At 47.4% G+C, this 14,695-nt stretch overlaps 1 long non-coding RNA gene and 1 other non-coding gene across 2 annotated transcripts; one reads left to right on the top strand and one right to left on the bottom strand.

The window, feature by feature from the left end:
- Positions 1-1,832: 1,832 nt before the first annotated feature.
- Trnam-cau (transfer RNA methionine (anticodon CAU)) lies at positions 1,833-1,905 on the bottom strand. The gene has a single exon. It is a non-coding gene; the product is annotated as a tRNA-Met (tRNA).
- A 1,318-nt stretch (positions 1,906-3,223) lies between these two features.
- On the top strand, positions 3,224-8,903 carry LOC126503552 (uncharacterized). The gene is made up of 3 exons (XR_007592326.1): positions 3,224-3,580; positions 3,809-3,882; positions 8,586-8,903. It is a non-coding gene; the product is annotated as an uncharacterized lncRNA (long non-coding RNA).
- The last annotated feature ends 5,792 nt before the right edge of the window (positions 8,904-14,695 follow it).

The raw sequence follows: 14,695 nt of genomic DNA, 5'->3' as shown, positions 1-14,695 counted from the left end.
TCCACCTTACACCATGCATTACATCCTGCCATGAAATACCAAAGACCACCGCTTAAGACATCTGGGCTCCGATTCAAGATTTTTACTGTATGCTATAGATCCCAAGGCTTTTACTGTGCATGCTGAGTTTTTTTTGTTCTTCTGGAAAAATAACGGCTTAATTCCAGAATCAGACTTTTAATATATTCCTACCGCCATTCCTTAGAACGCAAGCATCAAATTCGTGTATTTTAAGATTGTATTAAGCCGGGCGGTGGTGGCACACGCCTTTAATCCCAGCACTCGGGAGGCAGAGGCAGGCGGATCTCTGTGAGTTTGAGGCCAGCCTGGTCTACGAGAGCTAGTTCCAGGACAGGAACCAAAAGCTGCGGAGAAACCCTGTCTCGAAAAACCAAAAAAAAAAAAAAAAAAAAAAAAAAAAAAAAAAAAAAAAAAAAAAAAAAAAAAAAAAAAAAAAAAAAAAAAAAAAAAAAAAAAAAAAAAAAAAAATGCTCTTATTGTAAAAGCAATGCGGCGACAGGCTCACACTACCATACCCAAAAAACACCAGTCAGCTCTGAAGAAGGCTGCACGTTACAGTATCACGTTCTACCCCCGGTGTAGACAATGCTCTTCAAAGCTCAGGAAGCTAGGAACGGAATCGTGGGTTTATGACATGACCCCACACACCTCCCAACTCCAGGCTCTGAGCTGAAAAGGCCTTCAGTCAGGCATCCAATGTGAAATCATCCGCCAACTTGAGAAACTCCGTGGTGGCCCTGCTAGCCAAGAGCGAAGGTATGAAACACCACCACCCGTAATTGTAGTCTGTGGTAGCAGGGACCCAATGGGCTTTGCAAGTCCCCAAGTAGGCAATGAGTAGCAAGGTGCAGCAAGACAATAATGGGGTTCTTTGGCTGCTGTGTCGTCTCTAAGAACGAAGGAGACAGATTGCTAAAATGTAGCTCGGTGTATGCAGTAAAAAAGACTCTGGTCTCAACGGCCCAGATCCCAACCTGAGTCACTCCTTGGACCTGAGACTCAGTTTCCACTTACCGTATGTAATTCCCGCATCCCAGCCCCGCAAGCTCTTGGCTGAAGGGGAGGGAGGCTTAAGAAAGGACCTGCTGTAGGCCCGCGTCGTTAGCCTTCCCCAAGGACTCTATTGAATGAAAAAAAGAGGAAAAGAAAACCCCAGACCTGGCAGGGATTAACTAGACTACGACCCGACTAACTGAGGACCACTACAGTTGGGGCTTGGGGCGATCCAGGGAGTGTTCCGGGGAAGTTTGAATCCCAGGGAGGGGAGGGAGCCAGGAAACTAACCCGTGCCTATCCTCGGAGTACCTGAATCGGCCACTGAGCTAAACACACCCCAGAAAAATGACAGACTCCCCACGCTGCCACCCCCGACCCACTAAAAAAGGGCTGTCACTTTGGGAAGAGTCCCCCTGCCGCAGTTATCCCGGGCAGGGGTGCAGCTGGGAAGGTGGAGCGGGTTATATTTGACATACCCCCACGTAACTTGCTGTTTGACCCGCGGTGGCCTGGCAGCCGCCCCTGCAGGTCTACCGCTCTCCGCCCAGCTCCGGGCCCCTCGCACCGCACGGCTCGCAGCACCCAACAAAACTGTACACGCTCCCAGACCGGGGCTGTCCTCGTCCCCAGCGATCAAAATTATTGCTAGCTCAAGGGCAGGGTAAGGATCAACAGGGCCAGGGTCACCTAGGACGTGCCAGCCAGGGAAAGACAATCTCCGCGCTGGGGCTGCTTCGTGTAACTTTCAAACCTGGACAAGAATACAATTCATTTCTAGCAAAGGTATTTTTGGTCTGAAAAGATCAAAAGCATTGTGCCCCGTGTGAGGATCGAACTCACGACCTTCAGATTATGAGACTGACGCGCTACCTACTGCGCTAACGAGGCACCTAGCGGCTGCCGTCGGCCTGATTATGAAGTCTGCTGGAAAAGCGCAGTGCGCATGCTCAGATCTTTGAGTTTTCTTTAGTTTTGTTTCCATTTCAGAATCCCAGAGGTCCCTGCCCATTTCGGACCTGCAGACCTTTGCTCGTGTCGTCTTTATTCTCGCCTGTCCCTCAGTCCATCAACAAACACAGTGGGTTGCTAGCTAACGTTGTCCTGGTAAGGGGGAGCATGGAAGAGAGAGGCCGTTATGAGCTCAGTTTTGTGCAGAGTTTACACACTCGTCATCTTATGAAACATTTATTAGGCTCCTACTGTGTTCGTTCTCGGCCTCGTTCCGGAGGCTGGGTTCTCAGGGACACTCAGCCTGGAGCAACCGAGCGGGAGGAGCCTGCGGTAATAATTAGCAAGCGTGCGGGTGCAAGTGCACACTGTTCTGCGCCCCACTCCTATCCCCAGCCCCCAACCTCCAGTGCAACTTCCACAGGTCTTTCTCCTGAGATCGCCAGGAGCTCTGGGTGGCCCAGCTCCGGAAAAGCCCCAGCCCTGGCACCTGTCACTCTCCAACTCCCCCTCCGCCCTCACCCCCACCCGACCCCGCCGCCGTCCCCGGCTCTTTCCAGACGCTCTTTTTAAAAATTCTCAATTCTTTGAAAAGAAACTTCACGTTACTGGGAAACGGTTGGCGTTCTTGTTCACACTGCCGTTATCACCAACACACAACTACAAAAGGAAAAAGAAAACCAGCCAGACGAAGGCCAGGGATTTGCAAATTTCGCCATTATTTTGTTGGTGTTTGGTGGGTGAGTGGGCTGGCTGCTTGAGTGTGTGCGGTTATTTGAGACAGGGTTTCCTATATCCCAGGTTGGCCCGGAACAGGCTATGTGGCTGTGTAAGGCCTTGAATTTCTGGGTTTCTGCCTCCACCTTCCAAGTATTGGGAGGTGTGTCGTGCCTGGCTAAAATTTAAATGGGAGTAGGAAGTGATCCTTCCTACTGGACGCGAGAACTGAGTAAGTTCAGAGAATGACAGACAGGACTAAGGTGGAGGGATGGATCCCAGCCCCAGTGAGTGGCAGAGGGGCACCCGGACTAGGAGAGTGCGGGCCTGGATGTGGAGGGGACACCAGACTATAAAAAGGCGCAGGCTTTCCATGGGGCTGCAGGCACTAGAGCTGGTGGGAAGCGGAACCTCACAAATTTAGGGGGGGAGCCCCCACGTCTCGTGTGGGGGGGGGTGGATGGTCAGGTACTCACTACACCTGAGGGAGCGAACCAGAAACAGCACGAAAAAGAGTTAGTTGTCCAGACTTAACCACGAATGCCCCAGGCCTAGGAAACCTCTCGCCCACAGATCCTGGTGGGAAGCCCTCACACTAGCCCAACCTTGAGAATCCCGTGGAGATTCTGCTCTGATTGGGTCTCTGTTGTAAACCTGGCTGTGGACTCCAGATCCCAGGCAAGAGGAAGTCTGCACTGCATGCCAGGAAACGGACCCGCTCACGGGCTGGGCGGTCCCGGGGCAGAAAAACCATCGCTGGTTCTGCGATCTGTGGAATAGCAGAGAACTGGAAGCAGCCCGAGTGTCCTCGAAAGGGTCAAGACATCAGCCAGAAACAGGAACAAGTATTCGTCAGTCTAGGCTGTGAGGGACAGCCAGGGAAGGCGGCAAATACAGAGTTGAGTATGGGCCACCTCCTTTGTAAAAAGAAAAATGGGGGGAAGGAGGGGGAGTGGCTATTTACACGTGTTAATGTTTGCTCACTAAATTTCAAAACCAAACCTAAAATACTAAACTCGGCAATGGATCGTGGAGGGGTGGAAAATGCATAATTCAGGGCAGTTTGAACGAGAATGGCACCCATAGGTTCATATTTTGAATGTTTGGTCCCCATTGAACTGTTTAGGAAAAACTGGAAGGTGTGGGATTGTTGGAGGAGGTGTCCATACCTGGCCCAATCTTGAAGTCTCCATCTTGCAGGTAAGACGTAAGCTCTCAGCTCCAGCAACCATGCCTGCTTCCATGCTCCCCACCATGATGGTCATGGATTGATCTTCTGAAACTGGAACCCTCAGCGTCCACTCCTGGCTGGATCTGAGACGCATTCCCCACCAGGCAACCACACCCACCACAGTCTCCTAAGGACCAGAGAGGGCAACGGAAACCAGTGAACAGAACACCCACCCAACAAAGATGGGACCTGATGTCAGCACCTAGAGTTACAATCATCTGAAACCCAGATGCTCAGATGTTAATGTAAAGACACAATCAGTATAACAGCCAGGACAATACGTTTCCACTAGAGTCCAACACACAGCAGGCCCTGAGAAATGCAAGATAGCAGAAGCACAAGACAAAGACTTTATTAATATATTAGAGATCCTTAAAGAAAAATACAGTGTTCCGTCTGCATGTTTGCCTGCAGGCCAGAAGAGGGCACCAGATCTCATTATAAGATGGCTGTGAGCCACAATGTGGTTGTTGGGAATTGGACTCCGGACCTTTAGAAGAACAGCCCAATGCTCTTACCACCAAGCCATCTCTCCAGTCCTTAAAAAGGCCCTTAAAGAGGAACTTCATACATCCATTAAGAAATCTATGGAAAAAATCTAACACCCCTTCATATAAGTCCTGGAGAGAGCATGAACACAAGGGACACACATAAACATAATAAAGGTGATTTAAATCAAGGCCATAGCCAACATTAACTTAAATAGAGAGAAACTCAAAAGGATTTCCTCCAAAATTGGGAACAAGACAAGGCTGCCCGCTCACTCCATAGCCATCCAAGACAATTCTTGAAGTCTCAGCAATAAGACAGCTGAAGGAGATCAAGGGAACACAATTGGGAAGGAGGAAATATCTTTATTTGCAGATGATGTAATAGTATACATAAGTGACCCTTAAAAAACCCAGTGGAAACCTCTGCAGCTGGTAAACACTTCAGCGAAGTAGCTGGATACAAAATCAGCTCACAAAAATCAGTAGTCCTCCTGCGTACAAATGATAAACAGACTATGAAAGAAACCAGGGAAACACCTTCACAATATCCTCAAAAAATATAAAATATCTTGGAGTAGCTCTAACTAAGCAAGTGAAAAGGCTTATATGATAAGAACTAAAAAAAGATATCAGAAGACGGAAAGGTCTCCCACGGTCATGGATTGGTAGGACAATGTGGTAAAAATGACCATCCTTCCAAAAGTAATACATAGATTCAGTGCAATCCTAACCAAAATTCCAATACAATTCCTCACTGATTTGAAAGAACAACCTTCAGGTTCGTGCGGAAACACACACACAACCAAAAACAAAGAACAAAACAAAACAAACAAAAACAAAACCAGCTAGGGGCTGGAGAGATGACTCAGCACTTAAGAGTACTAACTGCTCTTCCAGAGGACCAGGGTTCAATTCCCAGCACCCACATGGCAGCTCACAACTGTCCCTAACTCTAGTTCCAGGGTATCTAACATCAGCTCACATAGACATACACAAAGATAAAACACCAATGTATACAAAATAAAAATAAATAAAGTTAAGAAAAAACAGGCTAGCTAAGATAATCCCAAAGAGTAAAAAAACTGCTGGCCTCAGATTGTACTACAGAGCTATAGTAATAAAAACTGCATGGTATTGGCACAAAACCCATAAATGTTGATGAATGGAGTCAAATTGAAGACCCAGACATAAATCCACCTATGGATACCTGATTTTTTTATAAAGAAGCCAGAAATACACACAGGGGAAAAGGCAACATCTTTAACCAATGGTGCTGGTCAAACTGGACATCTGCGTGTAGAAGAATTTAAATATATCTATACTTACCACCCTAAACAAAACTTCAGATGGATCAAAGATCTCAACCTATGCTGGGCAGATACACTGAATCTGAAGAGAGAGGAAGTGGGGAATAGTCTTGAACTCCTTGGCATCAATGAGACTTTCTAAACAGAGCATCAATAGCCCAGACTTTAAGAACAGTAAGTGGGACCTCATGTAACTGAAAAGCAAAGAACACAATCGTTGAGACAAAGCAGCAGGTCACAGGCTACAGACGGAAAAAGATTTTTACCAACTGCATATCAACAGAGGGCTAATATACAAAATATATATTTAAAAAAAGCTCAGAGTGGGCCTTATTTTAGGAGTAGTTGATCAACATATAAAGGACTTCACATTTTTGTATGCTTTTATTTGGCTACAGTTCGGTGGATTTTTATTTCTTTTGGGGTGGTGTCTTATTTTATTTTCTTGGGTTTTGTTGTTATATTGGGGTTTTGCCTGCTCTTTGCGAAAGAACTTAAAGTCGTGTAGGTAAAAAGGGGGAGAGAATGTGGAAGGACTTGAGGAGGGGAAGAATATAATCAAAGAATATTTACATTTTAAAATTGTTTTAAATAATTAAAATGTAATAGTAAAAGAAAAAACAAGTAACTCAGTTAAAACAGGGTAGGCAGTGTTGGCAAACACCTCTAATTCCATCACTCAGAAGACAAGTAGACAGATCTCTGAGTTCAAGTCTTGTCTACAGAGAAAATTCCAGGACAGCCAGGGATACAGGGTAGAATCCTGTCTCAAAAAACCAAAACCAAAACAAGCAAACAAAAACAAAACAAACCGGCTAAACAGAGAATCCTCAAAAGAGGAAACAAAGGGCTGAAAGCCAGGCGATGGTGGCGCACGCCTTTAATCCCAGCACTCGGGAGGCAGAGGCAGGCGGATCTCTGTGAGTTCGAGACCAGCCTGGTCTACAGAGCTAGTTCCAGGACAGGATCCAAAGCCGCAGAGAAACCCTGTCTTGAAAAAAAAAAAAAAAAAAAGGCTGAGAAGCACTTAAACAAATGTACAATATTCTTAGCCATCAGAGGAAGGCAAATCAAAACTACTTTGAGATTTCGTCATTACCAATAAGAATGGCCAAAATCAATACAACAAATGACAGCTCATGCTGGCAAGGATATGGAGTAAAGGGAACACTCATTGTAATCGGTTACAAACATGTACAGTCACCACGAAAATCAGTGTGGTAGTTCCTCAGGAAGATGGGAATTGATCTACATTAAGATTTAGCTAACCCGCTCTTGGGCATATACCCAAAGGATGCTTCGTAGCACTACAGAGACATTTGCCCAAAACTACAGAGACATTTGTTCAACTGTATTCATTGCTGCTCCATTCACAATAGGCAGAAACTGGAAACAACCTAAATGTCTGTCAATGGATGAATGGATAAAGAATATGTGGTACATTTATACAATGGAACATTAGTCATCCATTAAAATCATGAAATTCACAGGTAAATGGATGTAACTTCCTGCCTAGCTATTGGCCGTTCAGCTCTTTATTAAACCAATCACAGTAGTATATTTTCTTTTTTTAATTTAACTTTATTTTATGTGCATTGGTATGAAGGTGTCAGATCCCCTGGAACTGGATCTTCAGACAGTTGTGAGCTGCCATATGGGTGCTGGGAATTGAACCCGGGTCCTCTGGAAGAACAGTCAGTGCTCTTAACCGCTGAGCCATCTCTCCAGCCCCAAAGCAGTATATTTTCACACGGTGTACAAATCTCCCACAACAGGACACATTCTCAAAGAGTAGGAGGAGCCCAAGAGATCATAGCACGCTAGGTAATCTCACAGAAAGCCTGTGCTCTTAGCTTGTACAGTAAAATTCCAATGGTCTAGTGGGGCCTGGTGGAACAGACTTCTAAGTCTCAGTTACTAGCAGACTGAAGGAGGAAGGTCACAAGTTCAAGGCCTTTCTGGGCTACAAAGTGAATTCAAGGTCATCTTGGGCAACTCAGTGAGCCCTGTCTCAAAATAAAAAGTTTAAAGAACCCTGGGTAAATAGCTCAGTGTTAGCACACCTGTCTACTTAATACAAATGAGGTCCTGGGTTCAAGCAAATCATATGACCAAGTTCGAAGTCACTGAACCTGAGAGAGAGAAAGAGAGAGAGAGAGAGCCAGAGTTCCAAGACAAGAGGAGGAGGGAGGACTTGAGAATAGCAATGCAACCTAACCTTCACGTACGTACAAGAGTGAATAGTTCCCTCCACCCAGCCTCACCCTTGACGCTAGGAAGCAGCATCTTCCCACAAAAGTGGAAATTAACACCCGAGGTTTAGGTGCATAAAAGGGACCATACTATTCTTATTTCCACTTAGCAGTGAGCTGGGACTCTTTCACTGGTGTCTCAGTCAGGGATCTTCAGAGGATAAAGGGGCTTACAGGCTGTGGTCCAGCTATCGCAACAATGGCTGGCTACCAACGGAAGGTCTAAGAATCTAGCAGTTCGGTCCATGGGGCTGGAAGTCTCAGCTGGTCTTCAATAGGTTCTGGAATCCCAAAGAAGTAGGCTTTCATCGTCAGTGAAGGAATGGTCTTGCCAATGAGAGTGAGGGCCAGCAGGCAGAGAGTGGAGGCTCCATCCTCCCATGGCCTTCATTATAGGCTGTCAGAAGCCAAAGGTATGGCCCACGTGAAAAGTCTATTTCCCCACCACAAAAGATCTGGATTAAAAGTGTGTCTTCCTATTTCAAATGGTTTGCTTAGGAAAACGATCCCACAGGTGCGCCCAGCTGCTCGGGTTTTAGTTATCTCCAGATGTAGTCAAGTTGACTACCAAGACTAGCCATCACACCTGGTGACCCATACAGCTCTCGCTTGGTCTTTGTAGCTGCCTGGAGTGTCTATGAGAGATCAGCAGGACCTGGGCACACACAGAGAAAGGGCCCTATGAGGGTACAAAAGGAAGACGGCCGTCTATCCACATCCAGTAAGAGGGACCCAGGAGGGAAGAAACAAGCCCCGGAGTCTCTTCAATCTGTTCTGGGTCATTCAGCCTTCAACACAGCGACAGAATCAGCTTCCTTTGTTCATGCTACCCACTCTGGGGTCAGGAAAGTCTCCTAATTCCAGACATTCTAATTTTCATTAGCAACAAAGACAGCAGAAATACGGATGGTCTCGTGCCAATGTGTTTGATGTGTGGGATCGTGGAAGACAGAAGATCTTGTGGGCAGATTAAAATAAAGACAAGTTCATTCCTGTTCTCTCACCCCTAGGCGAACTTTTCATCTACCCAAAGGCCAAGACCAGGAGCTCAGATGGTATGAGCCATCAAGGTGTTTAGCCCCTCACCTCTCTCTGCACTTTTGTCCAACCCACAGGTCACTATCACCGTCTATTTGGCAGGGATTGTGAGTGGCTTAAGAGCCACTCTAGCCTGGTCTTAGTTTTTCCTCCTACAGTTTGACTGCTCAGTTAGAGCAAGGACAGAAGAGCTGGCTCCAAACGTCTGTGCATCAGGACCTCCACCCCTTTCCAGCAGCCTCTGCTTCAACTAAGACTGAGCGGAGCAGGGCTGAGAATGGAGGAAGGGGGGGGGGACCTTATCGAGAAGGCCCTCGGGGCTGGAATTGTGCTGCCGTCCTCTGGGATACATAAAGGTCTCCAGGTCTCCTACAACTGGGGTTTGCAACCTGCCAGGCTGGCATTGGGTAGACGCCCAGGAACCTCATCTTATTGTTTCGGCTATAACAAAACCGAGGGAAGGGAGGAGGGCAGCTATGTATGCAAGTAGAAGGAGCAGAGGCATGGATACGAGGCGTGAGAAAGCAGAAACAGCCAGCAGTTCCTCTGCCAGGTGTCCAGGGCTTCAGAAGGTCCCAGTCCTCCCAGTCTGGGTTCAACTTGATGAATGAACAGCCAGGCAGGAGGCAGCAAGCTATTACTGGCGGTGTCTAACACTCATCACCCTGACAGCAGAAGAGGAGGCAGCCTCACCCCTGCTGCTGGCCAGATGTCCCCAAGGAGCTCCACAGGCACCCTGTGACTAGACTAGCCATTACTACTGTTACATTGACACTGACTTGTGTCCTGCCGACACCTCAAGGCTTCACCGCCCATGGGAGGAGCCGTATCCTCCCGTACCTTCAGGTCTGACCTGTGTGGTTCATCTCACCTCACCCTCGCCCCACAGCCAGACATCCTTCCTTGTCCCCACTGGCCACTCCTGAGGCTTCTGCCCTAGAGCTAGGTGGAGTTCCTCTGTGCTGTGTGCTCATAATTCCTGAGTCATTCCATAGTTCAGGGCCGTGGTTGCTTTGTTTTCAAGACCCATGTTTGGTTTCATGATTTCTTTTCTTTCCTTTCCTTTGTATTGTGTGTGTGTGTGTAGTATATGTGCGTGTGTATACACAGTACAGTTTTGGGGAGTCATATCTCTCTTTCCACCTTGAGAATCCAGGGGATGAACTAAGGTCCCGCTTTTACCATCTGGCTGATCCATCTTGCTGCCTGACTTCACGGTTTCTTTTATTTGTTTGATTTGGTTTTGTTGATTTGTTTTCCTTGAGACAAGGTTTCTCTGTGTAGCCCTGGCTGTCCTGGAGCTTGCTTTGTAGACCAGGCTGGCCTTGAACTCACAGAGCTCCACCTGCCTCTGCCTCCAGAGCGCTGGACTTAAAGGCCTGCACCACCATAGCCCGGCACTTCACGGTTTCCAAACTGCTGCCTTTGCTGGCGGTAGGCCATACTGTGCCTCTGTGGGGACTGGGAGCCCTTGAGCATTTGAGGGTTGATTGCAAGAGATGTTTCCCTGCTTCAGATGGATCTTCCCTTGAAGAGAAGACAGGTTCACTTCTGTGCCTCCAGTCTCACGTGACTGAAGATACACAGGGTTGCACAGTGGGACTCTTATCCAAATGGACTTTCCTACTGTTTAACTCTCTAGTCTCCATGTACAGATGGGCAGAACATCAAGCCTAGCCAGAGAAGAAAGGGTTACATGCTCACCCGACAGCACCCTCCCACTCCACACCTACTGCCAGGTGGGACAGGTGGCTGTGGGTGTGGGCTGTGGGTGCAGCAGCCCTGGGGCCCAAAGCTGAGCCTGCTCCTTCCAAATTCAGACCCAGAACAGGGCAGGAGTTCTGTTCCAGTTCCAACCCGTATAGCAGCAGTTGCAAGGGGCAGTGTCTCCCGTCACCACGGGCAGTGCTGGCACACAGAGCCATGGGGCCCCCCGGTTCACAGAGCTAATGGGGGTGTGGCTTTGACATGCCAGCTCACAGGGCTGGGCTGCCCAAGCACCATTCCTTTCCATTTCTATCAGTGGAATCGGCTCCCAGACCTTCCCTCAAACACGATGCTGTGCCGAAATTGCACAACTCCCCTTGACAGAGTTGCCTCATCTGCCTTAGCGGCCTTCCATTAACTCACTCAGCAGTCAGAGAGAAAGTCCAATTACGAAGTGCCTCTTCTTAGAAGGTCAGGAGCCCAGTAGGCATTCATTCTTGCTCAGCTTTCCCAGAACCACAGCACGCCAGCCTCTCCACGTCTACGGCAGGTGTTCGTGGAGTGGCTGAGACAGCTCTTGCAACCCTGTAAGTCCTACTCCACATCTAGATCTTCATCTCTGCTCAGCACACACAGGTAAACACACCACAAAGCACAGTGAAATATCAAAGAGCACGTTTAAGAAGCAAAATAAACAACCCATGAGAAAAGCCAAGAGGAAGTCCCCAGAAGAATGACAAAGGCCTCTAGCTCGATAGCATCTATGGGGTTTCTTTCCTTCTGTTTTGCACATGGGAATCCATGTTTGTATTTTGTTGTTGTGCCTGCAAATTGTGTAACTGTGGCTACCAGCAACACGTGGATTTATTCCTTAAAATTTACACACTGGGTCAGAGGAGATGACTCACTGGGGAAAATGCTTCCTGTGCAAGCACGAGGACCTGAGTTCAGACCCCCAGAAGTCACATAAAGTCAAGCGTGGTGACGTGCATCTATAGCCAGATCCCAGGGGCTCCATGGCCAATCAGGATAGCTGAATCAGAGAATCCAAGCTCAAAGAGACTTTGAAGAAAAGACGGAGAAGAAACTGAGGAAAATATCCTGCCATTAACTTCTGGCCTCCACACACTCAGCAGGTGTGCACAGACTTGAATAGCTAGATATATATACATGCGCACATGAATGCACACGCGTGCACACACACACACACACACACACACACACACGTTTATGCATGAGCAATGTGGAGCAACCAAAGCCTCATTCATCGCTGATGGGCATACAGATTAGTTTAGACTTTACAAGACAGAGCAGCAGTTTCTTACAAAGCTGTAAGAACATCTATCATGATACTTAGAAGTATTGTCCAAGACAATTTCCTAATTTATATAAAACTTTGTTTACATTAAATTCTGCATATGATTATTTATAGTGGTTTTATTCATAAACACTTCACGTGAGAAATAACCCAATGTCCTTTTTCTGGGAAGTGGATAGACAAACAATTAAATACTACACAACAATAAAAATTAGCTGGCTACCGATGCCCAGGATGGGTGAATCACAGTGCATAGCTAATCAAAAGAAGACAGAAGCCAGATTCAGAAGTCTAACGCTGTGTGCCTCAATTAATGAGACATTCAAGAAGAAGCAAAATGTTTTAGGGACAGATACCTGAGGGAGGAGAAGCTATGACGTTGGAAGGACACAGAGGTTTTAGCGGTGATGGGAGTGTTGTTTGGTTATGGTGGTGGCTACACAGCCGTGGGTCTTAGAGCTCAGAGTAGCACATTCAGAAGGATGAATTTTAGCGCAGGTAAGTAATAACAATTTTTAAAAAGCTCCTTGGTGTTTATTAAGGAAACTAGGAACTTCTGTGGTCTTTGTCCATGTCAGAAATCTCAAGGAACTGATCTGGAGTCAAAGGTGGGAAACAAAAGACCCACTGAGTCACAGTGGGGGATTCTGGGACTGCCTCTGGGATTTTGTCAGGTGCTAAAGATGGGCCCAGTGAGACCAACCTGGAAGGTGGCCTCTCTGAAAATCAAATAGAGAAGGTTCTGTGGATAAGTGGGGATTGGGGCACCTGGCAGTACCCCCGCCCCAACACTTCTCTTCCCCACCCACTGCCTTGGCCTCCAGCAGATACAGCTTGGAGAACACCTCACCTTGCCCTGCCTTCGCTGGTCTGATTTTATGCAGAAGGAATTAAAATTGATTGGTGTTGACAGGGAATGATCTGCTTGTCTAATTAATATGCCAACTAATTTTCAATTTAATTGCTCATCTCGGGTCACCGGGTAACAAGACTCACTGCTACAGGCCTTGATGGGAAGTGGCAGGGGCGGTGCTGTTCTCCCAGGGCCCAGCCACAGCCTCTAGATCTTCCCAAGCAGTAAACAACCAAACCCTGGACCCCGTGAGACCCTATCCACACCGGCCACCTTCTCAGTCGGGGCCTCTTAACCATCTGCTGTTTGGATAGACCCTGCTCAATAGCTGCTTTGTGCTGATCCCTAGCTAGGGTAGACACTTGGGGTGCCAAGGAGCCAAGACATGCTTTGCCTCCCCCTACTGCCACCACAAATTTCTCGGTCTCCCAGAGAGGATTCTCGCTTGCATTGGTAATTACAAAACAGGTGTGGATTAGACTGTGCCTGTATTCTCAGCACTTGGCGGGCTGGCGCAGGAGGGTCACTGTGGGTATAAACCAGCATGAACTACATTCTGAGTTCCAGGCCATCCTGGACTAGAGAGTGAGACCCCGGCTCAAACACACTTACAAAGTTTAGCAATTACTGAATCTGGTTGCAGGGAGGGACAAGAGCTTCAGAGAGAAAGGCAGTCCAGACTCTACTATGGGGTGCTTTAGGAATTTAATTAATCTCCCCGTGCCTCAGTTTCTCAGCTTCTTTCTCTAAAAGACATCTCTGCTACTGTCCTGTTGGCCCAGTTGTCATGTAGATTATCTCATATTCTGGGTGTCTGTCTTGATGTCTGCTGATGAATTCTCTGGTCCCCTATAAGCTATACTGGGAAATTAGTTCCCTGTTCAATTAGAGCTCTGTGATCAACTAGTAATGTCTGTCAAGGGTTAGGAATTGGGGGCGGGTAGCAATATTCATGTTTGCTGACTCTTTTATTTTTTTTAATTTAATTTTATTTTATTTTTTGGTTTTTCGAGACAGGGTTTCTTTGTGGCTTTGGAGCCTGTCCTGGCACTAGCTCTGTAGACCAGGCTGGTTTCGAACTCACAGAGATCCGCCTGCCTCTGCCTCCCGAGTGCTGGGATTAAAGGCATGCGCCACCATCGCCCAGCCTTGCTGACTCTTTTAAAGGATTTCACTGGAAGATCAGGAGCTGGGGACAAGAGAAGGGCTCTGAAGAGGCTAAGTCACACTCAACAGGCTTCTCATCATTTTTTAAAGGAGCTGCTTTGTGGGGAAACAGGGGAAAAATGGTGCCTATAGGCCACAAAAATCTACCGCTCTCTCAAGGGAGGTATTCAACCATTTATCAAGCTAACACAGAGTTGAGTCCAGGGGAGAGGACACCCACCTATGTCTTTCTTTCTGCCCTTCTCAACCTCTGGGACTGAGAATCTGCGGAACTTGAAGAGTAGAAAGGGAAACAGAAAGAAAGGGACCTGCAGAGGAAGAATGGGAGCCTTAGGATCCCAGTGCCTGGGCTTTGTCACCTCATAGCTGCATGAACCTAGGGCCAACTACTCAGTCTTTCTGGTCATTAGTTTCCTCTTCTGTGTTTTGAGGGCCAGCAACTCATCTTGCCCTCAATATTAGAGAATCCGATTGCCTAGTGTCCCATGATTGCCAAGTGTGGGAGAGATCACAGGGGTCGTTTTAGACAGTCTCGAGTTGAAGGGGTGCACATACTACCCCTAGGCATGAATAGCAAATCCCATGGGTGTACACCCTCTATCCTGGGTCTGTCTTACTTGAAGGGGGACTGGACTTAGGTAATGCAGGA

This window comes from Alexandromys fortis, unplaced genomic scaffold, assembly GCF_014885135.2.
Source record: "Alexandromys fortis isolate MF-2015 unplaced genomic scaffold, M_Fortis_MF-2015_v1.1 scaffold_2_1_26212458, whole genome shotgun sequence".
Lineage (NCBI taxonomy): Eukaryota > Metazoa > Chordata > Mammalia > Rodentia > Cricetidae > Alexandromys > Alexandromys fortis.
The sequence above is the reverse complement of the archived record's forward strand: the minus strand, read 5'-3'. Positions and strand labels throughout refer to the sequence as shown.